Source organism: Lepisosteus platostomus, chromosome 6, assembly GCF_059453375.1.
Source record: "Lepisosteus platostomus isolate fLepPlt1 chromosome 6, fLepPlt1.hap1, whole genome shotgun sequence".
Classification (NCBI taxonomy): domain Eukaryota; kingdom Metazoa; phylum Chordata; class Actinopteri; order Semionotiformes; family Lepisosteidae; genus Lepisosteus; species Lepisosteus platostomus.
The window spans coordinates 10,375,791-10,399,210 of NC_142616.1; the positions used below are offsets into that span (position 1 = coordinate 10,375,791).

At 45.1% G+C, this 23,420-nt stretch overlaps 13 non-coding genes across 13 annotated transcripts; 10 read left to right on the top strand and 3 right to left on the bottom strand.

The window, feature by feature from the left end:
- Positions 1–1,968: 1,968 nt before the first annotated feature.
- trnar-ccu (transfer RNA arginine (anticodon CCU)) lies at positions 1,969–2,041 on the bottom strand. The gene has a single exon. It is a non-coding gene; the product is annotated as a tRNA-Arg (tRNA).
- Positions 2,042–2,644: 603 nt separating this feature from the next.
- On the top strand, positions 2,645–2,727 carry trnal-cag (transfer RNA leucine (anticodon CAG)). Its single transcript has one exon. It is a non-coding gene; the product is annotated as a tRNA-Leu (tRNA).
- Positions 2,728–4,589: 1,862 nt separating this feature from the next.
- trnaa-cgc (transfer RNA alanine (anticodon CGC)) lies at positions 4,590–4,662 on the top strand. The gene has a single exon. It is a non-coding gene; the product is annotated as a tRNA-Ala (tRNA).
- A 2,809-nt stretch (positions 4,663–7,471) lies between these two features.
- trnam-cau (transfer RNA methionine (anticodon CAU)) lies at positions 7,472–7,544 on the top strand. The gene has a single exon. It is a non-coding gene; the product is annotated as a tRNA-Met (tRNA).
- Positions 7,545–8,074: 530 nt separating this feature from the next.
- On the bottom strand, positions 8,075–8,146 carry trnad-guc (transfer RNA aspartic acid (anticodon GUC)). Its single transcript has one exon. It is a non-coding gene; the product is annotated as a tRNA-Asp (tRNA).
- A 1,503-nt stretch (positions 8,147–9,649) lies between these two features.
- Positions 9,650–9,731, top strand: trnas-aga (transfer RNA serine (anticodon AGA)). The gene has a single exon. It is a non-coding gene; the product is annotated as a tRNA-Ser (tRNA).
- A 650-nt stretch (positions 9,732–10,381) lies between these two features.
- On the top strand, positions 10,382–10,454 carry trnam-cau (transfer RNA methionine (anticodon CAU)). The gene has a single exon. It is a non-coding gene; the product is annotated as a tRNA-Met (tRNA).
- Positions 10,455–11,827: 1,373 nt separating this feature from the next.
- On the top strand, positions 11,828–11,910 carry trnal-cag (transfer RNA leucine (anticodon CAG)). Its single transcript has one exon. It is a non-coding gene; the product is annotated as a tRNA-Leu (tRNA).
- Positions 11,911–16,037: 4,127 nt separating this feature from the next.
- trnai-aau (transfer RNA isoleucine (anticodon AAU)) lies at positions 16,038–16,111 on the top strand. The gene has a single exon. It is a non-coding gene; the product is annotated as a tRNA-Ile (tRNA).
- Positions 16,112–20,014: 3,903 nt separating this feature from the next.
- On the top strand, positions 20,015–20,087 carry trnam-cau (transfer RNA methionine (anticodon CAU)). Its single transcript has one exon. It is a non-coding gene; the product is annotated as a tRNA-Met (tRNA).
- Positions 20,088–21,945: 1,858 nt separating this feature from the next.
- Positions 21,946–22,028, top strand: trnal-cag (transfer RNA leucine (anticodon CAG)). Its single transcript has one exon. It is a non-coding gene; the product is annotated as a tRNA-Leu (tRNA).
- Positions 22,029–22,198: 170 nt separating this feature from the next.
- trnad-guc (transfer RNA aspartic acid (anticodon GUC)) lies at positions 22,199–22,270 on the bottom strand. Its single transcript has one exon. It is a non-coding gene; the product is annotated as a tRNA-Asp (tRNA).
- A 424-nt stretch (positions 22,271–22,694) lies between these two features.
- On the top strand, positions 22,695–22,767 carry trnam-cau (transfer RNA methionine (anticodon CAU)). Its single transcript has one exon. It is a non-coding gene; the product is annotated as a tRNA-Met (tRNA).
- The last annotated feature ends 653 nt before the right edge of the window (positions 22,768–23,420 follow it).

Sequence of the window (23,420 nt, forward strand, 5' to 3'; positions counted from 1 at the left end):
TAATTTCTGGAGCAACCTCTCTAATTCGTGCAACTACACCGTTATGTCTGCTTGTCATTGCTCTAGCACCATCTGTACAAACTCAGACGCATTTTATCCAGTCGAGGCCGTTCTCTTCGATAAATTCATTCAGAAGCTGAAATATGTGCTCTCCAGTAGTTCCTGTCGGTAGCGGTTTACAGAACAGAAAGTCTTCATGAGACATGCCCTCAAACCCGTATCTAACGTAAACGAGCAAATTGGCCAAATCGACTACAGACTCATCTAATTGCAGTGAAAAACATCTGCTCATCTTAACGCGCTCTATCAGTGTACATTTGATATAATCCTTCATTTCAATAATTCTATGAATGACTGTGTCTTTCAGGGGGAGGGGGGCAGCAGGTCGAGCTGTTTAGCAGCTTTTTCTCTACACATAATACGTGTCAGCTCTTTTGCCAACGGTAAATAAGGTACTTCAAAAATAGTGTAGCTTACCTGCTTTAGCAATACGCAAGCTTGCATTTTTCCGCGTTTCCGTTTTTATTTCCGTATTTATCTAAAGTTTTTATTTCATGCGCATGGGAGCGAAACACAGAGACGCTCTGTGTATTTTTCTCAAATTAGAACAGTTCTTAAATATTTTTCTGTTATCACGCTTTCCTGTGCTCACAAGATTACCTGCGTTCGTAGCACGTATTTCTATGCATTCCTGTGTTTACAACGTTGGCATTGTTCCAAAATCACGCACATTCTCCTTTCTCCCTATTTGCTGGAGATACAGTAGCTCTTTTTAAATACAATTGGTCACTTGCATCCGTAGCACGCATTCCTACAGAGTGGTATAGAATTACAGAGTATCTCTTGTGTCCACTGAGGTATTAGCGCGCACTGTATCGTAGTACGTAGGCTGCGTATTCGACACGTATTAAAATACAAAATATGAAAACCCGTCCCGATTTTTCAGCGCACACGACACAGTTCCAGGGTCATTTGGCGTACCACTTGGCGGCACTCCACGTACCACTGCCGGTACGCGTACCACAGTTTGAGAACCACTGATGTAGATTTTCTGAGAAAAATGTTGCACTTCCCCATCAGGGAATCAAACCCCCGTCTCCCGCGTGACAGGCAGGGATACTCACCACTATACTAACGAGGAGCTTGTGTATGGCATTGAGCGGGAGCTGTGTTTCCTGTCAGGAGACGTTTCTTCTTACGGCTAAAGCTTTCTCCCCAAAGACGGCTCGCTTCTCTTATGGAGAATAATGTAGGAACTGTGCTCTGCTGTCAGGGAGACACGAGATGCGTTTATGTAGAGGTTGTGATACTTTTCACAAGTCGTGAAAGTCGTGTTTAGTGTACCATTTCATCTGATAGAGAATCCCTCTGTGTCACTCCTGACACAGCTTTCCTCATGTTGCCGTGTCAGAGCACATCTGATCGACTGGTCTTCTCTCTTGCAGGGTGACGGGACTCTTCCTCAGAGAGACGCTCCCACCTGCGTCTGTTCTTCATCAAGAGCAGAAATAACAGAAACAGACTACAAACTGCAATGAACTACTTTCTGTTTTCCCAAACCGATTACTGTAACCCTCCACTCGCTGGGGTATCTAAATCCACAGTGAACAAACTCCAGTATGTCCAAAACTCAGCAGCCAGAATCCTGACCAGGTCTAGTGCAAGTGATCACATTACTCCTGTCCTGGAGTCCCTGCACTGGCTTCCTGTCCAATTCTGTGTGGACTTTAAAATCCTCATGCTCGCCTATAAGACTGCATGGCTTGGCACCTCATATGAAGTGGATTAAGAACTCAAGTTCATAACAAGAGTCTACCAGGAGTGGGGATTGAACCCACGTGGACATTTATTGTTGTGGTCATTCTATAAAGTGCTTTGAGAAGCCACTTTTAAAGGTGCTATATCAAATAAAGTTTATTAACATACACAGTCAAGTTGTTCACTCATCGCAGAGCTCTTAAAACAAGACACCCCAGATGGGACTCGAACCCACAATCCCTGGCTTAGGAGGCCAGTGCCTTATCTATTAGGCCACTAGGGCTCACTTACTTGCCCCTGACCATGAGCAAGTCAGACTGTGGAGATTTTCCACAGACCTGAGACGGGCCAGCGTCTAATTCAGGGCGGGAGAGATACACACCCCGTGAGGAAAGCATCTGCAGCTGAGTTTTCCTGAGTCTTCATTTAATCTGTTTTCCTACTGTTTATCATCTTTAAATCCACTTAATATGGAATATTAAGATTAAATGTTGTAACTATAAGGAACAAGTAATAGGTTTATTCCATGGTGAAAAAAAGGAAGAAAGAAAACACAACGTTTCGGCTGTGGAGCCTTCTTCAGGTGTGAATATATAAGGAATTGTTATATGGGAATTGTTTGCCTTATAGTTTGGAAACTATTAGGAATTGTTTGCAGCGTTTGCATATTGTTATTAGCCTGCAGTGGTGGCTACAAATGAGGAAAATACACAGCAGTTTTTCAGTATTTCACCTTCTTCATAAACAATTTTTTTGCTTATAAAACCCAGCGCATCTCCGACAGATGTGAATGCCGGAGTCTCGCTGTATTTCTAACACCAGTGTGACACTAGGAACGTACTGGGGTCGCGGTGGCTCATGGGACCGGCCGGCAGCTGTATCAGTAGTCAGGATGGCCGAGCGGTCTAAGGCGCTGCGTTCAGGTCGCAGTCTCCCCTGGAGGCGTGGGTTCGAATCCCACTCCTGACAAGCACAGCTTTACTTAATCTTTATAAATATATAGAAATACACCAACTTAATCACGAAGAGAGCGCATCTCGCGAGCTCAGCCCTGAGCACGAACTGCAGGAGCTGTGAATCAGAACATTTCAGTTCATCTGATCAGTAAATTAATTAACACTGATAAATGATAGAGCTTCGTGAGGATCCTTCAGTCAATCAGGCGAACACGTCGCTATTTCGGTCTCGCGTAGAGGCTACAGTTGTGTCAGCAGTGCGTTAAATGTGCCCCGGTGCTCTTTTTAGAGAGGCTTCTTTCCTGCACAGATTGCCGATTGTTTAACATTTCACCATGAACGGGGCTCAAACTCTTGTAATTACTCACCCGTAAGAAGAAACGTCATGTTATTGGACACGTATCTAAGTAATCAATTCATAGAATGTTCTTGCGATTCCTGTCAGAAGCGCGTATGGACACGTGTAACTTCTCTCCAGTGTGATGACAGTTTCTGAAGCAGGGAGAGAGATCTTATATACATTTCCTTTCCAAAGGGGCAGTCGGTCAATTTTAAAGGTTTTTCGAAAATCTGAGTTAGAATGTTTGAATTTTTTAATCCGTATTTCTTATAACAATCTCCTCCAAAAAGTATAGGGGTGAGTATCCCCGTCTGTCAGGCGGGAGAATCTTTTTAGAAGTTCATCCGAAGACCAAACAATTCCGTTAATTTCTGCGATTTCTCCTCCAAAAAGAAAGATGAAGATGAACTAAACGTGGAAACCTAAAAGATCAGCCCTGAGAGGAAATGTCTCCTGACAGTGAACAGATCTCTCGCTCAGCGGTAAATACGCGCTTCTCGTGAGTGTAGTTGTGTCTTTAAAAGTGACTCAACTGACTGGTTTCAGGAAGAGCGAAAACAACAGAAATAGGCTACAAACTGAAATTAATTACTTCACCATTAATTAATTTATATTACTCACTAACAGTTTAGGAGCGTCACACCATTTCCTCTCACTTGGCCGGTGCTCTGTCGAAAGGACTTCTTAACGCGTTTTAAACCTCAACACCGAAGCTGAAATAATCGTTTGCGAGCGTGTTAGTTGCGTCTGTTGAGGAGCAGTAGCGGTACCACAGCTGGGAACACGTTCTGAAGATAATCGAAATGAAAGCCAAATCCTGAAATATCAGCCCCGAGAGGAAACGTCTCCTGACAGGAAACAGAGCTCCCGCTCCTCGTTAGTATAGGGGTGAGTATCCCCGCCTGTCACGCGGGAGACTCTTTTGAGAAGTTCATCTGAAGACAAACAATTCCGTTAATTTCTGCGATTTCCACCACTGAAGAGAAGTGGAAGTAATTCTGATTGATTCATAGGTCGTCTTTTCATCATGATGTGTATTTCTGCGTCAGTAGACTAAGAAATAGTGGGCGTGTGAAAATGAAACACACTGGCCCGTACGGGGATCGAACCCGCGACCTTGGCGTTATTAGCACCACGCTCTGACCAACTGAACCAACAGTCCGAGCAGTGAAGATCTTTTCACAACCGTTCTTGTAAACCAGCAGACAGCCCACCAGCTAAAACACCTCGCTATAACCTCACATTGAGCGAGGCGTGATGACGATACGCGCTCTGCTGTGCTACTATAGTCGTTTCATAAAAGCAGAAAATACGAGGAGAACTGGTTGTATGTTCTTGTAATCATGGAATAAGACGGGGCTTGTCCGCGATTAGAGACCGGGGCCTCTCGCAACTAAAAAGCAAACCTAGACCAACGAGCCAGAGAGATCGTGAGTGTTGTGATTTCAAGTGTGTTTTTCACGTGTGCGCGATCGCACAGAAGACTCGAGAGGAATTTAGTGTGCACGGGTGGGAGCTGATCACCAGCACAGCGAGGGGGATTAGCTCAAATGGTAGAGCGCTCGCTTCGCATGCGAGAGGTAGCGGGATCGATGCCCGCATCCTCCAGCTTCTGTGCTCTATGTACTGAAGAGGACAGACTTCTGTCTCACTGAAAATGTTATGAGGATTTTGCGTTGACTGCTGTGACATATCACCACCACATTTTCAATTTATAGAACTGTAACTTCACCCTTCCACGGGAAAGCTGTTAAAACAGTAGAACGTCTGCGATGTTTTTTATAGATTATTTATTTTCTAACACACAGGTGTCAATCTTAATAAAATCCACGTCAGAAGTTGTCCCTTTCAACCCATTATTACATAATACAGTTAGTGCCGAGCACACAGCGGGTGAGGGTACAGAACAGCAGAGCTTCAACAGGACTCACAGGAGGGAAGGGCTGTCCGGTATCGCCGGCTGTTCGCTACATTACCAGATGACATGTTTCAAGCCCAAATCACACTCGTATATGAGAAAAGATCATATACATATACATACATATACACAGTATACATCATATACATATGCATACATATACTATATATACACAGTATACATCATACGAATATGTATATACTGTACATGACTGTGAGCAATATAAAACGTGGGTGCCACGTAATAAAGAGCAAGCTGCTGAAATCGTTTATGAATTTTTGATTCAAGATTTTTTATTTACCATATACAACAAGTGTATTGGAATGCTTACTCGTTTAGCTGTAGCCAGTAACAGTAGAGAAAAAAAATAGGCACAAAAGACAAACAGACATGGACAATAAATGAGACAATAGACGTTTTGATACAGCCAAGACAGCACACAGTGCAGACAGCGCAGTACCTTACAGTGCAGGTGCGAATATGAGCTGTTTAAGATGCGGGCTGCTTGGGGGAAGAAACTGTTTTTGAATCTATTCAAAATCCATCTACCAGAACCAAGGGGTGAAAACAGATCGTGGCCCAGGTGAAATGGGTCCCGAAGCATAGTTCGAGCCCGGATGTGGCAGCGGTCGAGATATATCTGGTCGATGGAGGGTGGCTCGGTCCCAGTGATTTTCTGGTCAGACCTCACAACCCTCTGTATGGCTGTTCTGTCCTGTGGCTCCGCCATACCACACCGCAACACCACCAGGCAGGACACTCTCAATCGGATTACGGTAAAGATTGGTGAGTGTTGTCTTGCTCATCCTCCACTTCCTTAACTGTCTCAGGAAGTGAAGGCGCTGGTGGGCTTTAGTGAGGATGGCAGCAGTGTTCTCTGGACCCAGTTGCAGATGGAGTTGTTGAGGTCCAGACCCCTGAGCTTGACCACCAGCCTGCCTGGCACAGTTGTGTTGAAGGCTGAGCTGAAGTCAATAAATAACATCCTGGCACAGGTGCTCCTCTTGTCCAGGTGGTGTGAAGGGCCAGAGAGACAGCATCATCCACTGACCTATTATTCCTATAAGCAAACTGCAGGGGGTCCAGGGAGTCTGGGACAATACTGTTGATGTGTCCCCTCACCAGTTTCTCCATGCACTTCATGACTACTGAGGTGAGTGGCGGTAGGCATTCTGACATGACACCTTGGTTGCCTCAGGCAGGGGCACGATAGTAGTTCTCTTGAAGCACAGTGGGACAGTAGACAGGGATAGTGACGTGTTAGATATTACAGTGAAGACAGGGGCCAGCTGTGCTCCGCCTGCCTTTTAAACACGGGGGGGAGGCCATCAGGCCGACAACCTTGCGTGGCTCCACCTTTCCGAAAGCTCTCCATACCTCCTGTTCAGACAGCTGCAGCACAAACTCCCCAGGCTCACTGGGCGTTCTGGGTGAAGGGTCTGTGTTGTGAGCATCAAACCTGGCATACAAGTTGTTTAGTTGGTCAGGCAGTGAATCATCAGCTGGTGTTTTAACACCCATTAGTCCTTTATAATAAGTGATAGCCCTCAGGCCATTTCAGAGGTGCGTTGTGTTAATGCCCCCACATTGTGATTCAAGCCTGTCTCTGTACTCCCTAATCGCATGTCTGACGGCCCTCTCCAGGTCACACCTGGCTTTCCTGTACAGCCCAGGGTCTCCAGAGTTGAAGGCCACAGACCGCTCCTTCAGCTTGGCTTTGATTATATTCTTGAACCATGGTTTTTGACTTAATTCTTTTATTTGGAACACAAATATCAACACAGTATTTGATACACTGTGTAACTGTATTATCATGATTATCACAAGGTAGAATCACTTAAATGAACTGAAATTGTTCATTAATACCATGAGATATTTTGAAACATTAAATGTATTTAACAAATAATTTCTTACTTTCATTTCTCCTACACGCACTATTGTTACGAACAGAAACTAAGAAACGGAGAGGAAACACCAGATACTGAGCTCTGGCTCGTCCATTCCTGTGCTCTCTTGTCTTTGGCGACACCTGCTGGCCACAGCGGTCAGTCCGCCACGTCACCCGTAAACAGGCAGCGCACGTGTTACAGCCTGGAAGACGCTCAGAGGGAAACCGGTTTCATTTCTGTCTCCTTTCTAATCCGCTCCGGGATGGAATGATGAAAGCGGGAGAGACTTTTCCCCCGTCACCCACGACTCGATCCACACTTAGACTGCTTAGTTATAACTCAACGCTTTCTTTTTACTCCATTTCTGAACGTTGTTTGCCTGATATACGTTTCAAAGTTTTGTGGTCATCAGTTTAATGCGCTTTATATGACTTCGCGTGGTGTTCTGGTCTCTTTACCGGTGAGTTATGAAGATGAGATCTTCCCTTTTCTTCAGCCCGGCGTTTTAATCTTTTGGGGGAATATGGTCTGAGTTACGACAGTCACACGGAAATAATGTTCATATATATAATGTTCATTTTATCACGACCTGGAACTCAGCACTCGTCCAGCCTCGTTAGCGCAGTAGGTAGCGCGTCAGTCTCATAATCTGAAGGTCGTGAGTTCGATCCTCACACGGGGCAGGTATCAATGCTGTTTTGGGCTCTTCACGGATGGGGCATGTGACGTTCACTCACACACATGCGTGTTCTTCACTTCCACGCCGAATACGAGATGTTTAGTCCGCAATAAACACGGTTGTATCCCTCGCTATGATGCTCGGTGTCCACTCACACGTTTTTAAAATAATGATACATGAGAGCAGCAGATAAACTCCGAGTGGTGAAGCTTTTTTTTCCTGTGCTTACAGTCTGGGTAACTGGAGACTGTGCTGTTCTGCTTCCTATGGTCAGATACGGGTTTTTCGCAGTAAACTTCAGTGAGTGTTCAAGATGGTGCGTAATTGCGCATCAATCAAAACCCAGAGCGTCAGAAAAAACGATGTGCTCACTGATACGTTTATGTAGAGGTTGTGAAACATTTCACAAGTCGGGGTCTTTAAAATGCATTTACAGGTAAATTATTCGGATGAGTTAAAAAGTAATAAAAAGTTCGGATTAACTTTTAAGCACACGTTGTTTTTTTTAAGCGAGGTAGTTAAAAAGATACCTGTCTCCCCGTCGGGGAATCGAACCCCGGTCTCCCGCGTGACAGGCGGGGATACTCACCACTATACTAACGAGGAAGGCATGTCTACACCTGCGTCATGAGTTCCTTTACAATTCAGCCTGTTAATATGATTCTTCTCAGAATTGAGAATGAAAATGTGGAGAGATGTTATACGAATTTCCTTTTTTCGACTAATTTAACTGCTACTCCAAAGGTGAAACCCGCCAACTCTTAAAAGGTTTTGAAAATCTGCCTGAATGTGATTTTGTTTAAAACTCATTCTGTATTTATTATAACAATCTCCAGCCAAAAAATGAAGATGAACTCCTGAAAACAATGAAGCTTAAAGGATGAAACCAAGCGCTCTTAGTTACTTACTGAGTGTTCATGAGCGTCAATAAACAACTGGTAGTTATTTAGCAGTACCAAGTTTTCTGATATTCTGAAGTTTCCTAATTTAGTTCACCTGGAATGAACGTGAATGAATGCGCTGTTTTCCTCGTACCGTCATTTTTCTTCATGAAATGTATTCAGTAGCACAGTAAACAGAGACACTCAATTTCATCAAACGGGGAATGATGCGGAGAGTGAAAAATGTTTTTTTTTTAAATGACCCGACCTGCACTTAGCACCTCGGGAAGATAAGTTCCTCACGACGGCGCGGTGACTCATCGGACCCGCTCATCCAGGTGAGTGTGGGGTTCTACTGACCTGACTTCACTTACAATTAAACGTTTGTTTAAACTCATATCAGAAGAATAACGAATTCCGTTCATTTGCATTTTCCAACAATAGCATGCAATTAAGCAGGTGAAAACGCCATTTGTTTTCACTGCGCTGTTGTTGCGATTCCTGTCAGAAGCGCGTATGGACACGTGTAACTTCTCTCCAGTGTGATGACAGTTTCTGAAGCAGGGAGAGAGATCTTATATACATCTCCTTTCCAAAGGGGCAGTCTTTTAGAAGTTTTTCGAAAATCTGAGTTAGAATGTTTTTTTTTAAATCCCTAATTCTTATAACAATCTCCTGCAAAAAAAAATGATGAAGATGAACTAAACGTTGAAACCTAAAAGATCAGCCCTGAGGGGAATTGTCTCCTCACAGTGAACAGATCTCGCTCAGCGGTAAATACGCGCTCCTCGTGAGTGTAGTTGTGTCTTTAAACGTGGCTCAACTGACTGGTTTCATCAAGAGCGGAAACAACAGAAATAGACTACAAACTGAAATTAATTCCATCACCATTAATTAGTGTATATTACTCACTAACAGTTTATGAGCGTCTTTACACATCCGAGAGCCGGTGAAAACACCATTTCCTCTCACCTGGCCCGTGCTCTGTCGAAAGGACTTCTTAACGCGTTTTAAAACTCAAAACAGAAGCTGAAATAATCCTCTCCGAACGTGTTAGTAGCGTCTGTGGAGGAGCAGTAGTTGTACATCCAAACATCTGCAGCCAAACCGCTGGTGATTATCGATATCGAGAGATAGAAATAGCAAATTAAACACGCAGAGAGACTTTGGGTTGGAAATGATGCGGGAACGAGCCGGTGTCAGTTCGGGAGAAGGGGAGAATGGACGTGTAGTCGTGGCCGAGTGGTTAAGGCGATGGACTAGAAATCCATTGGGGTCTCCCCGCGCAGGTTCGAATCCTGCCGACTACGGGTGTGTTTTTCCTTTTGGTGAATCCAAATAACATGTCAATTAACATTTGCATTTCTATCAGACTGGGCTGCACGTCTGTCGTTTCATTTTATCTGACAGGGAGTCTTTATTATGTGATAATACGAAGATATATCAAACTCACTTCTTATCTTCTGTGTATCTGAAACGAGTAGACTAGAGGAGTAGGGAACTTTATTGCCATATGTAGATGTACATTGGAATTCTTATTCTCACTGATCTCCCTGGACAACAACAGACACAACCACACAATGGAGACAGTACATTACAAACAATAAATAACAACAGGAGCCATCAATATGTTGTGGGACAATAAATATGTAGTAGTGAGAAAAACAAATAGTAGACCATGAGAAAGAGCAGAGTGTGGACATGCATTGAGTCTGAGGCCCTGCAGTTAGCTGTTGAGGACACGCACTGCAGTGGGATAGAAGCTGTTCTAGAGTCCAGTGGACCTTGTTTTATCAGCGCGGTACCGCTTGCCGGAGCACAGGGGGGAGAACAGTTTGTTCCGGAATGGCTGGGATCCGAAATGACAGATTGGGATTTATTGTGACAGCGGATGGTGTGGCTGACAGTTTGATGTTAAATCACATCATGTGAGTTCATACTGGAGCTTGGCTCCTGTCCAGCCTTGTTAGCGCAGTAGGTAGTGTGTCAGTCTCATAATCTGAAGGTCGTGAGTTTGATCCTCACACGGGGCAGGGATCACTGCTGTTTTGGGTACAGGGCACATGTGGGGCGTGAGACGTTCTTCACTTCCACGCCGAATAGTTAGTGTTAGTTAGCGCTCCTCGTTAGTGTAGTTGTGTCTTTAAAAGTGACTCAACAGTCAGGTTTCATCAAGAGTGGAAACTACAGAAATAGACTACAAACTGAAATTAATTCCTTCACCATTAATTAGTTTATATTACTCACTAACAGTTTATGAGCGTCTTTAAACATTCGAGAGCCGGTGAAAACACCATTTCCTCTCACTTGGCCCGTGCTCACACTGGGGAGTGAGACGTTCACTCGCTATTTTGCTCGGTGTCCACTCACACATTTTTAAAATAATAAACTCCTAGTGGTGAAGGTGTCTCCACCACCGAAACTTGTAAACCAGCACTCAGCCCGTCAGCTACAGCTTTGTGTCAAATTTCACAGTCTTCTTTGCGCACAGACGGCTCATGTTCACAGACCATGACAGACCAGTGCAGTGAGACTCGCCCCACCCTTCCCCTCTCTCCTGCCAAATCTGTCACAGATACGTTTTTATGAGCCATCTGATGGGTGAAGCTTAAAAAAGGCAATTCAAGTTTAATTTATCTAAACCCGCGGGAACTTCTGATTGCTGGAGAGACTCTACAGCTCTTAAAAGGAAACAGTGAGGCTGTTTCGCTACCTTTTGTGTTTTCTTAGTGAATCCGCTGGTGATTATCGGTATAGAGAGATAGAAATCCCAAAACTGAGCAGAAGAGAGCGGGTTGGAGTGGAAATGATGCGGGAACGAGCCCTTGTCAGTTCAGGAGAAGGCGGTGTTGTCGTGGCCGAGTGGTTAAGGCGGTGGACAAAAAATCCTTTTGGGTCTCCAAAACAGAGAGGCGCCTCAGTAACGGCCTGGAGAGGAACAAGGCGCCACTCAGAACGTGCGTCATTTCTCATCACACAGCGCCGGTACCGCAGCGCTAATTCACTGAGCAAAGACCATCGCTAGGTGGCGCTCGTGGAGCGGTAGATGTTGGTGAGACGATTGTCTTCATTTAATCAGTTTTCCTACTGTTTATCATCTTTAAATCCACTTAATATGGAATATTAAGATAAAATGTTGTAACTATAAGGAATTGTTTGCAGCTGAAAATAATATGATATTTGCAATATTATCATATTGTGTATAACTGGCTGTGGCAGCTAAAAATGAGGAAAATACACAGCAGTATTCCACCTTCTTCATAAACATTTTTTTGCTTATAAAACCCAGAGCATCTGCGACAGATGTGAATGCCGGAGTCTGGCTGTATTCTAACACCAGTGTGATACTCGAGGACCGTTGTGGGGTCGCGGTGGCTGATGCGACCGGCTGGGAGTGATGTCAGCAGTCAGGATGGCCGAGCGGTCTAAGGCGCTGCGTTCAGGTCGCAGTCTCCCCTGGAGGCGTGGGTTCGAATCCCACTTCTGACACAGAGCTTTTCTTTATCGGTATAGAAATATAACAAATATATCAGAGATATTTTCTCATCTTTTCTCTGTAGAGCACCAGTGAAGAAAGCACTAAGAACTGCGCACTGAAAATGTTTCTTCAGCATCTCGCGAGTTCGGCCCTGAGCACGAACTGCAGGAGCTGTGAATCAGAACATTTCAATTCATCTGATCAGTAAATTAATATGCAGGACCCGTTAGTATAGGGTCTCTCCTGTTCGCACAGTATATAACTGAACGTCCCTCGTAATTTGAAATAGACCGGATAAGGACACGGAGCTACTAACGCGATTCTCATTGCAATTAGACCAGAGACAAGCGAGTCCAGCGGCTGTGGGTTTGAAGGTGAACGTGTCTCGTATTCTTAAGGCTTCTGCTACCACTGATGAATGATAGAGCTTCGTGAGGAGATCCTTCAGACGATCAGGTGAACACGTCGCTATTTCGGCCAGCAGTTGTGTCAGCAGTGCGATAAATGTAAGTGCATCTGTAGCGCTTCATCTCAGAGATCTTTTTCTTCAGCGCTCCGTTACAAGCGACTGATTTGAATGCCACTCTCTCGCCTTTTATAAAACAGTCATCTCTGTTTCTCAATTCAACTACCTAAAAGATCAGCCCTGAGAGGAAATGTCTCCTGACAGTGAACAGATCTCTCGCTCAGTGGAAAATACGCGCTCCTCGTTAGTGTAGTTGTGTCTTTAAAAGTGACTCAACTGTCTGGTTTCATCAAGAGTGGAAACAACAGAAATAGGCTACAAACTGAAATTAATTCCTTCACCATTAATTAATGTATATTACTCAATAACAGTTTATGGGCGTCTTTACACATCCGAGAGCCGGTGAAAACACCATTTCCTCTCACCTGGCCCGTGCTCTGTCGGAAGGACTTCTTAACGCGTTTTAAAACTCAAAACCGAAACTGAAATAATCGATTCCGAACGTGTTAGTAGCGTCTGTGGAGGAGCGGTAGAGGTACCACAGCTGAAAACACGTTTCTGAAGATAATCGAAATGAAACCCGTATAGACACCGGTTTACCTCGTGTCACAGTAAACTTCCTACTGAATAAAACCTGTAATTCAAAATACGTAAGGTTGTAGACATTTTGAACATTTCCATGTACATTTCGACTTCTTTCATTAGTATTCTAAGGAGACATGAGAGAAGCTGTGTCACCAGTGGGATTCGCCAGCCGCTGTCACTCTGGTATTTAAACTCGGACCTGTGATCGTCCTGGTTACTGTGCGGTTCCTGGGACTGGGAGTGTGTCCCTCCCCCGCCCTGAATTAGACGCTGGTCCGTCTCAGGTCTGTGGAAAATGTCTACAGTCTCACTTGCTCAGGGTCAGAGCTGGAAACACCTCTCAGGAGGCGGGTTAGCTCAGTTGGTTAGAGCGTAGTGCTAATAACGCCAAGGTCGAGGGTTCGATCCCCGTACGGGCCACTGTCTCACCTTTTATACACCTGAACTGAACCGACTGCTTCGGATCGGGACACAGACGGAGGCGGCAGGTCGTCAGAAGAGGCGTAGCTGCGGTGTGTTTTGTACACGGAATATTTAATAGTACACTTATTTAACAGTACCAAGCACTCAGATATTCTCAGTTTCCTAATTTAGTTCACCTGGAATGAAGGTGAATGAAGGCGCTGTTTTCCTCGTACCGTCATTTTTCTTCATGAAATGTATTCAGTGATTTCTGAAACGCAATTAACTATCGACAGTGATTGATGATCCGTTCCCGACACCCGAAGAAGGCTCCACAACCGAAACGTTGTGTATTTTCTTCTCTTTTCAGCAGGAATAAATGTTTACTTGTTCCCGTGATGCGTGATTATTGTTCCTGAAAACATCATTAACTGTGAAAGTTCCCCCTGAGAGTTTTGATCACTGCTGTGAAAGAAAAGAAGAGCTCTTTCAAGTCCGATTCCGGCTCGGAACCCCAGGCGAACTGAACCGACTTTTTCGGACGGAGACGGCGGGTCGTCAGAACCGAGTGCGGGACTTCTGTGGTGAACAGAAGAAAACCAAACCCACCGATCTTTCCATCAATTCACCCCCCCTTTATTATTGGACATTATTTTTTTTAATTAGTAACTTAATATGCATGACACACTAATGTAGTAATGGAGTCTGACTTTGTCGTTTATATATAAGTGAATGGCCCTCACTATTGAATTGATTGAAAGATCGGTGGGTTTGGTTTTCTTCTGTTCACCACAGAAGTCCCGCCTCCGGCTCTGTCCCGATCCAAAACGGTCGGTTCAGTTCGCCTGGGGTTCCGAGCCGGACTCGGACCTGAAAGAGCTGTTCTATTCTTTCACAGGCAGTGTACAAAACTTTCAGGGGGTGTCCTCAGCCCGGGTACTGGGGAGCCCTGGTCCAGTTGAGTCTTGTGGCGATGACGCTGAAAGGGAGAGAGGAATGGGGTTTAGTTGGAGATGGAGATCTGAATTGCCGTTCCTGAGGCGCCTCTCTGTCAGCCGACATGATCAGCAACCGGTCGAGTTCAAGCGCAGGATCACGAATGACGAGAACTGTGACACAGAGAGACTCCCTGTCAGACAGAAAGATGGGAAGGACGTGCAGCCCAGTCTGATAGGAATGCAAATGTTAATTGAGATGTTATTTGGGTTTACCAAAAGAAAAAACAGACACACTTTGTCAGCAGGATTTGAACTTTGCGGGGAGACAGATTTCTAGTCTCATACATGCGTGTTCTTGACTACCTCGTGGAACGCGTGACCTTTCCAAGGCGGAAAAGCACAGCCGCATTGCTCGATCGGAGTCTCCGGGCTGTTTTTGTCCTTGTGCGTTTAACACAGAAGCACGTCTGACAACAACAGATCGCACAGCTCTTTAAGACTGGCCACATGTGTTCAGTATGTACAGCAGTTTTTTTTCTCGCGTTTCTGTTTTCTTTATTAATTTGCTGCTCATTATCGGTATAAAGTCAAATCAGTCAGCATCTCGGACTTTAATAAACGAGCACTTGGGTCTAACACTCTTTGCATAACAAGACAATCAAAGAAGCAGACCTTAATTTAAGATCGAATATCAGAGTAGGTGTCCGAACTGTAGTTCTTATAATTTCCCTGGGGGGAAGGTCAAACAGATGACTGTAGCGCAACACTATAAATCAAAACAGAAAACAGTATCACAGCACTGTGTCAATGACACTGCACTATATACAGTAACACAACACTGAACCAGTAACAGCACTGTGAGAATTACACTGTACCGAACACAGTAACACAGCACTGTGTCAATGACACTGTACGGAATACAGTAACACAACATTATGACAATAACACTGTACTGAACCAGTTACATAACAGTGTAACACAGCACAGAAAGACACTGGTAAAGTCTACGATTCGGATAAGAGAAGCTTTCAAATCATCTCTCGGTGGAAATACTCCCATGTCACTGTTTAAGGTTTCATCCGAGAATAAAATATTCACGTCTTAGTAAAATTCAAACTTTTTAAAAAAGCTTTAAAACTCATAATATTTTATGTAAAAACAACACTTCAGTGGGCTGCTTTAGATTCATACAGGATGTTCTCTAGGTACGAGGATGTGAGATAAAGCTCTTATTTCGACACCACATTTCACTGATGAAGAGGCGTTTAGCTGCGTTTTAAAACTCAAAACCGAAGCTGAAATAATCGATTCCGAACGTGTTAGTAGCGTCTGTGGAGGAGCGGTAGAGGTACCACAGCTGAAAACACGTTTCTGAAGATAATCGAAATGAAACCCGTATAGACACCGGTTTACCTCGTGTCACAGTAAACTTCCTACTGAATAAAATCTGTAATTCAAAATACGTAAGGTTGTAGACATTTTGAACATTTCCATGTACATTTCGACTTCTTTCATTAGTGCTCTAAGGAGACAACATGAGAGAAGCTGTGTCACCAGTGGGATTCGCCAGCCGGTGTCACTCTGGTATTTAAACTCGGACCTGTGATCGTCCTGGTTACTGTGCGGTTCCTGGGACTGGGAGTGTGTCCCTCCCCCGCCCTGAATTAGACGCTGGTCCGTCTCAGGTCTGTGGAAAATCTCTACAGTCTCACTTGCTCAGGGTCAGAGGTGGACACACGTCTCAGGAGGCCGGTTAGCTCAGTTGGTTAGAGCGTGGTGCTAATAACGCCAAGGTCGCGGGTTCGATCCCCGTACGGGCCAGTTTTATACACCAGACACCCCAGGCGAACTGAACCGGATCGGGACACAGACGGAGGCGGCAGGTCGTCAGAAGAGGCGTAGCTGCGGTGTGTTTTGTACACGGAATATTTAATAGTACACTTATTTAACAGTACCAAGCACTCAGATATTCTCAGTTTCCTATTTTAGTTCACCTGGAATGAAGGTGAATGAAGGCGCTGTTTTCCTCGTACCGTCATTTTTCTTCATGAAATGTATTCAGTGATTTCTGAAACGCAATTAACTATCGACAGTGATTGATGATCCGTTCCCGACACCCGAAGAAGGCTCCACAACCGAAACATTGTGTATTTTCTTCTCTTTTCAGCAGGAATAAATGTTTACTTGTTCCCGTGATGCGTGATTATTGTTCCTGAAAACATCATTAACTGTGAAAGTTCCCCCGGAGAGTTTTGATCACTGCTGTGAAAGAAAAGAAGAGCTCTTTCAAGTCCGATTCCGGCTCGGAACCCCGCTTACAACTACACCTCTCTGATCTTCTACCAACTGACACAGGATGGCCGAGCGGTCTAAGGCGCTGCGTTTAGGTCGCAGTCTCCCCTGGAAGCGTGGGTTCGAATCCCACTCCTGACAAGCACAGCTTTTCTTAATCTTTATAAATATATAGAAATACACCAACTTAATCACGAAGAGAGCGCATCTCGCGAGCTCAGCCCTGAGCACGAACTGCAGGAGCTGTGATTCAGAACATTTCAGTTCATCTGATCAGTAAATTAATTAACACTTATAAATGATAGAGCTTCGTGGGGAGATCCTTCAGTCGATCAGGCGAACACGTCGCTATTTCGGTCTCGCGGAGAGGCTACAGTTGTGTCAGCAGTGCACTAAATGTAAGTGCATCTGTAGCGCTTCATCTCAGATTTTTTTCTTTAGCGCACCTTTACAAGCGCCAACACAACTTATTCTCTGAACCCCTAAACCTTCACTGGGATTAAAGACAAGCTTGTGCCCCGGTGCTCTTTTTAGAGGGGCTTCTTCCTGCACAGATTGCCGATTGTTTAACATTTCACCATGAACGGGGCTCAAACTCTTGTAATTACTCACCCGTAAGAAGAAACGTCACTGAAAATGTCTCACTGAAAATGTTATGTGGACTTTGCGTTGACCGCTGTGACATCTCACCGCCACATTTTGAATTTATAGAACTGTAACTTAACCATTCCACGGGAAAGCTGTTAAAACAGGAGAACGTCTGCGATGTATTTCATAGATTATTTATTTTCTAACACACAGGTGTCAATCTTAATAAAATCCACGTCAGAATGTGTCCCTTTCAACCCATTATTATATAATCCAGTTAGTGCCGAGCACACAGCGGGTGAGGGTACAGAACAGCACAGCAGAGCTTCAACAGGACTCACAGGAGGGAAGGGCTGTCCGGTATCGCCGGCTGTTCGCTACATTACCAGATGACATGTTTCAAGCCCAAATCACACTCGTATATGAGAAAATATCATATACATATACATACATATACTATACATATACACAGTATACATCATATACATAGGCATACATATACTATATATACACAGTATACATCATACGAATATGTATATACTGTACATGACTGCGAGCAATATAAAACGTGGGTGCCACGTAATAAAGAGCAAGCTGCTGAAATCGTTTATGAATTTTTGATTCAAGATTTTTTATTTGCCATATACAACAAGTGTATTGGAATGCTTACTCGTTCAGCTGTAGCCAGTAACAGTAGAGAAAAAAAATAGGCACAAAAGACAAACAGACATGGACAATAAATAAGACAATAGACGTTTTGATACAGCCAAGACAGCACACAGTGCAGACAGCGCAGTACCTTACAGTGCAGGTGCGAATATGAGCTGTTTAAGATGCGGGCTGCTTGGGGGAAGAAACTGTTTTTGAATCTATTCAAAATCCATCTACCAGAACCAAGGGGTGAAAACAGATCATGGCCCAGGTGAAATGGGTCCCAAAGCATAGTTCGAGCCCGGATGTGGCAGCGGTCAAGATATATCTGGTCGATGGAGGGTAGCTTGGTCCCAGTGATTTTCTAGTCAGACCTCACAACCCTCTGTATGGCTGTTCTGTCCTGTCCTGTGGCTCCACCATACCACACCGAAACACCACCGGGCAGGACACTCTCAATCGGATTACGGTAAAGATTGGTGAGTGTTGTCTTGCTCATCCCCCACTTCCTTAACTGTCTCAGGAAGTGAAGGCGCTGGTGGGCTTTAGTGAGGATGGCAGCAGTGTTCTCTGGACCCAGTTGCAGATGGAGTTGTTGAGGTCCAGACCCCTGAGCTTGACCACCAGCCTGCCTGGCACAGTTGTGTTGAAGGCTGAGCTGAAGTCAATAAATAACATCCTGGCACAGGTGCTCCTCTTGTCCAGGTGGTGTGAAGGGCCAGAGAGACAGCATCATCCACTGACCTATTATTCCTATAAGCAAACTGCAGGGGGTCCAGGGAGTCTGGGACAATACTGTTGATGTGTCCCCTCACCAGTTTCTCCATGCACTTCATGACTACTGAGGTGAGTGGCGGTAGGCATTCTGACATGACACCTTGGTTGCCTCAGGCAGGGGCACGATAGTAGTTCTCTTGAAGCACAGTGGGACAGTAGACAGGGATAGTGACATGTTAGATATTACAGTGAAGACAGGGGCCGGCTGTGCTCCGCCTGCCTTTTAAACACAGGAGGGGAGGCCATCAGGCCGACAACCTTGCGTGGCTCTACCTTTCCGAAAGCTCTCCGTACCTCCTGTTCAGACAGCTGCAGCACAAACTCCCCAGGCTCACTGGGCGTTCTGGGTGAAGGGTCCGTGTTGTGAGCATCAGACCTGGCATACAAGTTGTTTAGTTGGTCTGGCAGTGAATCATCAGCTGGTGTTTTAACACCCATTAGTCCTTTATAATAAGTGATAGCCCTCAGGCCATTCCAGAGGTGCGTTGTGTTAATGCCCCCACATTGTGATTCAAGCCTGTCTCTGTACTCCCTAATCGCATGTCTGACGGCCCTCTCCAGGTCACACCTGGCTTTCCTGTACAGCCCAGGGTCTCCAGAGTTGAAGGCCACAGACCGCTCCTTCAGCTTGGCTTTGATTATATTCTTGAACCATGGTTTTTGACTTAATTCTTTTATTTGGAACACAAATATCAACACAGTATTTGATACACTGTGTAACTGTATTATCATGATTATCACAAGGTAGAATCACTTAAATGAACTGAAATTGTTCATTAATACCATGAGATATTTTGAAACATTAAATGTATTTAACAAATAATTTCTTACTTTCATTTTTCCTACACGCACTATTGTTACGAACAGAAACTAAGAAACGAAGAGGAAACACCAGATACTGAGCTCTGGCTCGTCCATTCCTGTGCTCTCTTGTCTTTGGCGACACCTGGTGGCCACAGCGGTCAGTCCGCCACGTCGCCCGTAAACAGGCAGCGCACGTGTTACAGCCTGGAAGACGCTCAGAGGGAAACCGGTTTCATTTCTGTCTCCTTTCTAATCCGCTCCGGGATGGAATGATGAAAGCAGGAGAGACTTTTCCCCCGTCACCCACGACTCGATCCACACTTAGACTGCTTAGTTATAACTCAACGCTTTCTTTTTACTCCATTTCTGAACGTTGTTTGCCTGATATACGTTTCAAAGTTTTGTGGTCATCAGTTTAATGCGCTTTATATGACTTCGCGTGGTGTTCTGGTCTCTTTACCGGTGAGTTATGAAGATGAGATCTTCCCTTTTCTTCAGCCCGGCGTTTTAATCTTTTGGGGGAATATGGTCTGAGTTACGACAGTCACACGGAAATAATGTTCATATATATAATGTTCATTTTATCACGACCTGGAACTCGGCATTCGTCCAGCCTCGTTAGCGCAGTAGGTAGCGCGTCAGTCTCATAATCTGAAGGTCGTGAGTTCGATCCTCACACGGGGCAGGGATCAATGTTGTTTTGGGCTCTTCACGGATGGGGCGTGTGACGTTCACTCACACACATGCGTGTTCTTCACTTCCACGCCGAATACGAGATGTTTAGTCCGCGATAAACACGGTTGTATCCCTCGCTATGATGCTCGGTGTCCACTCACACGTTTTTAAAATAATGATACATGAGAGCAGCAGATAAACTCCGAGTGGTGAAGGGGTCTCCACCACCAGATCTTGTAAACCAGCAATCAGCCCATCAGCTGCAGCACCTGGCTATAACCTCATGACACTCGCTCTGGTGTACTACCGAGGAGGGCTGGGTATGTCTTCCTACAATAATAGAAAAAAATATATTATTTGGATTTACCAGAAGAAAAACTACACCCGATGCTGTTTTGGGCTCTTCACAGATGGGGCGTGAGACGTTCACTCTCACACACACGTGTTCTTCTCTTTCACGCCGAATACGACTACGGGTGTCTGTTTGTTTTTCCTTATGGCAGATTCAAATAACATCTCTGTTACCAGTTCAATTTCTGTCAGACTGGGCTTCACGTCTGTCGTATCATTTTATCTGAGAGGGAGTCTCTCTGTGTCACAGTTCTCGTCATTCGTGATCCTCAGCGTGAATTCGACTGGTTGCTGATAATGTCGGCTGACAGAGAGGCGCCTCAGTAACGGCCTGGAGAGGAACAAGGCGCCACTCAGAACGCACGTTATTTCTCACCACACAGCGCCGGTAATAATTAATAATTGCTTACTCTTATATAGCGCTTTTTCTGGACACTCCACTCAAAGCGCTTTACAGGTAATGGGGACTCCCCTCCACCACCACCAATGTGCACCTGGATGATGCGACGGCAGCCATAGTGCACCAGAACGCTCACCACACATCAGCTATCAGTGGGGAGGAGAGCAGAGTAATGAAGCCAATTCACAGAGGGGGATTGTTAGGAGGCCATGATTGATAACAGATGGGGAAATTTGGCCAGGATGCTGGGGTTACACCCCTACTCTTTTCGAGAAACACCCTGGGATTTTTAATGACCACAGAGAGTCAGGACCTCGGTTTTACGTCTCATCCGAAGGACGGCGCCTGTTTACAGTATAGTGTCCCCGTCACTACACTGGGGCATTAGGACCCACATGAGGCTATTTCGATACGTTTTGTGCTTTCTTAGTGAATCCGCTGGTGATTATCGGTATAGAGAGATAGAAATCCCAAAACTGAGCACGAAGAGAGCGGGTTGGAGTTGAAATGATGCGGGAACGAGCCCTTGTCAGTTCAGGAGAAGGAGGGGTTGTGCGTGTAGTCGTGGCCGAGTGGTTAAGACGATGGACAAAAAAGCCTTTTGGGTCTCCAAAACAGAGAGGCGCCTCAGTAACGGCCTGCAGAGGAACAAAGCGCCACTCAGAACGCGCATCATTTCTCATCACACAGCGCCGGTACCGCAGCGCTGATTCACTGAGCAAAGACCATCGCTAGGTGGCGCTCGTGGAGCGTTAGCTGTTGTTGAAATTATTGTTTTCATTTAATCAGTTTTCCTACTGTTTATCATCTTTAAATCCACTTAATATGGATTATTAAGATGAAATGTGGTAACTATAAGGAATTGTTTGCAGCTGAAAATAATATGATATTTGCAATATTATCATATTGTGTATAACTGGCTGTGGCAGCTAAAAATGAGGAAAATACACAGCAGTATTCCACCTTCTTCATAAACATTTTTTTGCTTATAAAACCCAGCGCATCTGCGACAGATGTGAATGCCGGAGTCTCGCTGTATTTCTAACACCAATGTGACACTTGAGGAAAGTAGTGGGGTCGTGGTGGCTCATGTGACTGGCTGGGGGTGATGTCATCAGTCAGGATGGCCGAGCGGTCTAAGGCGCTGCGTTCAGGTCGCAGTCTCCCCTGGAGGCGTGGGTTCGAATCCCACTTCTGACAGTATGTTTTCTCTGATGATTTGCTAAGAGTGGAGATGAAAAGAGCACAACAACGTAATATGTTTCTACGAGAAAAAATTTTTTGATAGGTGACGGGCGGCCCGTTTGGAAGAGCAGACAGATTAGAGGGAAAAGGAACATCATGTAGGTTTTCTGAGGAAAATGATGTATCTCCCCGTCGGGGAATCGAACCCCGGTCTCCCGCGTGACAGGCAGGGATACTCACCACTATACTAACGAGGAGCTCGCGTATGGTTAGCGGGAGCCGTCTTTCCTGTCAGGAGACGTTTCCTCTTACGGCTAAAGCTTTCTCCCCAAAGACGGCTCGCTTCTCTTATGGAGAATAATGTAGGAACAGTGCTCTGCTGCCCTCTAGTGCAACTGACAGTGATTGCGGTCTTTAACAGCCGGGACAGTATCTGCCTCTCCAGTCCCCCCGCAGAACACAAAAGAGCAAAAGTCCAAGTTCAAGATTTTTTCTTTGCCGTATACAACAAGTGTAGTGGAATGCTTACTCGTTCAGCTGTTCCCAGTAACAGTTTGTTCCGGAATGGCTGTGATCCTAAGTGACGGATTGGGATTTATTGTTACAGCGGATGGTGTGGCTCTGACAGTTTAATGTTAAACCACATCGTGTGAGTTCATACTTGAGCGCCGGTGTCATCCAGCCTCGTTAGCGCAGTAGGTAGCGTGTCAGTCTCATAATCTGAAGGTCGTGAGTTCGATCCTCACACGGGGCAGTGCTTTTTTTTGCTCATCCGACACAGGCGGTTCCTGGTCGCTCATGCACGCTTGGTCTTGCCTACCTCGTGGAATGCGTGATCTTTCCAAGGGAGAAAAGCACAGCCGCATCGCTCGATTGGAGTCTCCGGGCTTTTTTCTCCTTCTGCGTTTAACACAGAAGCACGTCTGACAGCAACAGATCACACAGCTCATTAAGACTGGCCACATGTGTGCAGTATGTGCAGCAGTTTATTGTCGCGTTTTGTGTGTTCTTCGTCAATTTGCTGCTAATTATCGGTATAAAGTCAAAATAGTCAAGATCTCGGACTATAATAAACGAGCACATGATTTGACGTGACGTGATGATCATTCACATTTTTTCCGTGTTGCTCATGGTGCCATGTGATACTCCGTTTGTTCTGAAAAATCAATCGAGAAAATGAATATAAAATTTCGTCTGGAATAGTTTCCCTTATGTGTCTTTATAAATAATAGCTAGAAATTATGTTTTGATTATTGGAGTTCGTGAGGGCAGTGACGGTGCCCGGCAGGAGGGGGGGGAAGAGGCACACGGTGAGGAAGATGAAGGATCCCGGCTCAGACAGGGACTCGAGCTCTCGCTGTGCTCACGAGGCTCCTGCAGTCGTGTTCACGGGAGACACCGGGAGGA